Here is a 6,000-nt window from a genome sequence, read left to right on the forward strand (position 1 = left end):
ATATCACAGTAGTTAGTATATTCAGATAGCTAGGTGGACAACCACATATCACAGTAGTTAGTATATTCAGATAGCTAGGTGGACAACCACATATCACAGTAGTTAGTATATTCAGATAGCTAGGTGGACAACCACATATCACAGTAGTTAGTATATTCAGATAGCTAGGTGGACAACCACATATCACAGTAGTTAGTATATTCAGATAGCTAGGTGGGACAACCACATATCACAGTATATTCAGATAGCTAGGTGGACAACCACATATCACAGTAGTTAGTATATTCAGATAGCTAGGTGGACAACCACATATCACAGTAGTTAGTATATTCAGATAGCTAGGTGGGACAACCACATATCACAGTATATTCAGATAGCTAGGTGGACAACCACATATCACAGTAGTTAGTATATTCAGATAGCTAGGTGAGACAACCACATATCACAGTAGTTAGTATATTCAGATAGCTAGGTGGACAACCACATATCACAGTAGTTAGTATATTCAGATAGCTAGGTGAGACAACCACATATCACAGTAGTTAGTATATTCAGATAGCTAGGTGGACAACCACATATCACAGTATATTCAGATAGCTAGGTGGACAACCACATATCACAGTAGTTATTATATTCAGATAGCTAGGTGAGACAACCACATATCACAGTATATTCAGATAGCTAGGTGGGACAACCACATATCACAGTAGTTAGTATATTCAGATAGCTAGGTGGACAACCACATATCACAGTAGTTATTATATTCAGATAGCTAGGTGAGACAACCACATATCACAGTATATTCAGATAGCTAGGTGGGACAACCACATATCACAGTATATTCAGATAGCTAGGTGGGACAACCACATATCACAGTATATTCAGATAGCTAGGTGAGACAACCACATATCACAGTAGTTAGTATATTCAGATAGCTAGGTGGGACAACCACATATCACAGTATATTCAGATAGCTGGGTGGACAACCACATATCACAGTAGTTAGTATATTCAGATAGCTAGGTGGGACAACCACATATCACAGTAGTTAGTATATTCAGATAGCTAGGTGAGACAACCACATATCACAGTAGTTAGTATATTCAGATAGCTAGGTGGACAACCACATATCACAGTAGTTAGTATATTCAGATAGCTAGGTGGACAACCACATATCACAGTAGTTAGTATATTCAGATAGCTAGGTGGACAACCACATATCACAGTATATTCAGATAGCTAGGTGGACAACCACATATCACAGTAGTTAGTATATTCAGATAGCTAGGTGGACAACCACATATCACAGTAGTTAGTATATTCAGATAGCTAGGTGGGACAACCACATATCACAGTATATTCAGATAGCTAGGTGAGACAACCACATATCACAGTAGTTAGTATATTCAGATAGCTAGGTGGACAACCACATATCACAGTAGTTAGTATATTCAGATAGCTAGGTGGGACAACCACATATCACAGTAGTTAGTATATTCAGATAGCTAGGTGGGACAACCACATATCACAGTAGTTAGTATATTCAGATAGCTAGGTGGGACAACCACATATCACAGTATATTCAGATAGCTAGGTGGACAACCACATATCACAGTAGTTAGTATATTCAGATAGCTAGGTGGGACAACCACATTACAGTAGTTAGTATATTCAGATAGCTAGGTGGACAACCACATATCACAGTATATTCAGATAGCTAGGTGGGACAACCACATATCACAGTAGTTAGTATATTCAGATAGCTAGGTGAGACAACCACATATCACAGTAGTTAGTATATTCAGATAGCTAGGTGGGACAACCACATATCACAGTATATTCAGATAGCTAGGTGGACAACCACATATCACAGTAGTTAGTATATTCAGATAGCTAGGTGGGACAACCACATATCACAGTAGTTAGTATATTCAGATAGCTAGGTGGACAACCACATATCACAGTATATTCAGATAGCTAGGTGGGACAACCACATATCACAGTAGTTAGTATATTCAGATAGCTAGGTGAGACAACCACATATCACAGTAGTTAGTATATTCAGATAGCTAGGTGGGACAACCACATATCACAGTAGTTAGTATATTCAGATAGCTAGGTGGGACAACCACATATCACAGTATATTCAGATAGCTAGGTGGACAACCACATATCACAGTAGTTAGTATATTCAGATAGCTAGGTGGGACAACCACATATCACAGTATATTCAGATAGCTAGGTGGACAACCACATATCACAGTAGTTAGTATATTCAGATAGCTAGGTGGGACAACCACATTACAGTAGTTAGTATATTCAGATAGCTAGGTGGACAACCACATATCACAGTATATTCAGATAGCTAGGTGGGACAACCACATATCACAGTAGTTAGTATATTCAGATAGCTAGGTGAGACAACCACATATCACAGTAGTTAGTATATTCAGATAGCTAGGTGGGACAACCACATATCACAGTATATTCAGATAGCTAGGTGGGACAACCACATATCACAGTATATTCAGATAGCTAGGTGGGACAACCACATATCACAGTAGTTAGTATATTCAGATAGCTAGGTGGGACAACCACATATCACAGTATATTCAGATAGCTAGGTGGACAACCACATATCACAGTAGTTAGTATATTCAGATAGCTAGGTGGGACAACCACATATCACAGTATATTCAGATAGCTAGGTGGACAACCACATATCACAGTAGTTAGTATATTCAGATAGCTAGGTGGACAACCACATATCACAGTAGTTAGTATATTCAGATAGCTAGGTGGGACAACCACATATCACAGTATATTCAGATAGCTAGGTGGGACAACCACATATCACAGTAGTTAGTATATTCAGATAGCTAGGTGAGACAACCACATATCACAGTAGTTAGTATATTCAGATAGCTAGGTGGGACAACCACATATCACAGTAGTTAGTATATTCAGATAGCTAGGTGGACAACCACATATCACAGTATATTCAGATAGCTAGGTGAGACAACCACATATCACAGTAGTTAGTATATTCAGATAGCTAGGTGGACAACCACATATCACAGTAGTTAGTATATTCAGATAGCTAGGTGGGACAACCACATATCACAGTATATTCAGATAGCTAGGTGGACAACCACATATCACAGTATATTCAGATAGCTAGGTGGGACAACCACATATCACAGTATATTCAGATAGCTAGGTGGACAACCACATATCACAGTAGTTAGTATATTCAGATAGCTAGGTGGACAACCACATATCACAGTATATTCAGATAGCTAGGTGGACAACCACATATCACAGTAGTTAGTATATTCAGATAGCTAGGTGGGACAACCACATATCACAGTAGTTAGTATATTCAGATAGCTAGGTGGACAACCACATATCACAGTATATTCAGATAGCTAGGTGAGACAACCACATATCACAGTAGTTAGTATATTCAGATAGCTAGGTGGACAACCACATATCACAGTAGTTAGTATATTCAGATAGCTAGGTGAGACAACCACATATCACAGTAGTTAGTATATTCAGATAGCTAGGTGGGACAACCACATATCACAGTAGTTAGTATATTCAGATAGCTAGGTGGGACAACCACATATCACAGTATATTCAGATAGCTAGGTGGACAACCACATATCACAGTATATTCAGATAGCTAGGTGGACAACCACATATCACAGTAGTTAGTATATTCAGATAGCTAGGTGGGACAACCACATATCACAGTAGTTAGTATATTCAGATAGCTAGGTGGACAACCACATATCACAGTAGTTAGTATATTCAGATAGCTAGGTGGGACAACCACATATCACAGTAGTTAGTATATTCAGATAGCTAGGTGGGACAACCACATTACAGTAGTTAGTATATTCATATAGCTAGGTGGGACAACCACATATCACAGTATATTCAGATAGCTAGGTGGGACAACCACATATCACAGTAGTTAGTATATTCAGATAGCTAGGTGGGACAACCACATATCACAGTATATTCAGATAGCTAGGTGAGACAACCACATATCACAGTAGTTAGTATATTCAGATAGCTAGGTGGGACAACCACATATCACAGTAGTTAGTATATTCAGATAGCTAGGTGGACAACCACATATCACAGTAGTTAGTATATTCAGATAGCTAGGTGGACAACCACATATCACAGTATATTCAGATAGCTAGGTGAGACAACCACATATCACAGTAGTTAGTATATTCAGATAGCTAGGTGGACAACCACATATCACAGTAGTTAGTATATTCAGATAGCTAGGTGGGACAACCACATATCACAGTAGTTAGTATATTCAGATAGCTAGGTGGACAACCACATATCACAGTAGTTAGTATATTCAGATAGCTAGGTGGGACAACCACATATCACAGTAGTTAGTATATTCAGATAGCTAGGTGGACAACCACATATCACAGTAGTTAGTATATTCAGATAGCTAGGTGGACAACCACATATCACAGTAGTTAGTATATTCAGATAGCTAGGTGGGACAACCACATATCACAGTAGTTAGTATATTCAGATAGCTAGGTGGACAACCACATATCACAGTAGTTAGTATATTCAGATAGCTAGGTGAGACAACCACATATCACAGTAGTTAGTATATTCAGATAGCTAGGTGGACAACCACATATCACAGTAGTTAGTATATTCAGATAGCTAGGTGGACAACCACATATCACAGTATATTCAGATAGCTAGGTGGACAACCACATATCACAGTATATTCAGATAGCTAGGTGGGACAACCACATATCACAGTAGTTAGTATATTCAGATAGCTAGGTGAGACAACCACATATCACAGTAGTTAGTATATTCAGATAGCTAGGTGGACAACCACATATCACAGTAGTTAGTATATTCAGATAGCTAGGTGGGACAACCACATATCACAGTAGTTAGTATATTCAGATAGCTAGGTGGACAACCACATATCACAGTTAGTATATTCAGTTAGTATATTCAGATAGCTAGGTGGACAACCACATATCACAGTATATTAGTATATTCAGATAGCTAGGTGGACAACCACATATCACAGTATATTCAGATAGCTAGGTGAGACAACCACATATCACAGTAGTTAGTATATTCAGATAGCTAGGTGAGACAACCACATATCACAGTAGTTAGTATATTCAGATAGCTAGGTGGACAACCACATATCACAGTAGTTAGTATATTCAGATAGCTAGGTGGACAACCACATATCACAGTAGTTAGTATATTCAGATAGCTAGGTGGACAACCACATATCACAGTAGTTAGTATATTCAGATAGCTAGGTGAGACAACCACATATCACAGTAGTTAGTATATTCAGATAGCTAGGTGGACAACCACATATCACAGTAGTTAGTATATTCAGATAGCTAGGTGGACAACCACATATTACAGTAGTTAGTATATTCAGATAGCTAGGTGGACAACCACATATCACAGTAGTTAGTATATTTATATTCAGATAGCTAGGTGGACAACCACATATCACAGTAGTTAGTATATTTATATTCAGATAGCTAGGTGGACAACCACATATCACAGTATATTCAGATAGCTAGGTGGACAACCACATATCACAGTATATTCAGATAGCTAGGTGGACAACCACATATCACAGTAGTTAGTATATTCAGATAGCTAGGTGGGACAACCACATATCACAGTAGTTAGTATATTCAGATAGCTAGGTGGACAACCACATATCACAGTAGTTAGTATATTCAGATAGCTAGGTGAGACAACCACATATCACAGTAGTTAGTATATTCAGATAGCTAGGTGGACAACCACATATCACAGTAGTTAGTATATTCAGATAGCTAGATGAGACAACCACATATCACAGTAGTTAGTATATTCAGATAGCTAGGTGGACAACCACATATCACAGTAGTTAGTATATTCAGATAGCTAGGTGGGACAACCACATATCACAGTATA

The sequence above is a fragment of the Oncorhynchus nerka genome, unplaced genomic scaffold (genome assembly GCF_034236695.1).
Source record: "Oncorhynchus nerka isolate Pitt River unplaced genomic scaffold, Oner_Uvic_2.0 unplaced_scaffold_720, whole genome shotgun sequence".
Classification (NCBI taxonomy): domain Eukaryota; kingdom Metazoa; phylum Chordata; class Actinopteri; order Salmoniformes; family Salmonidae; genus Oncorhynchus; species Oncorhynchus nerka.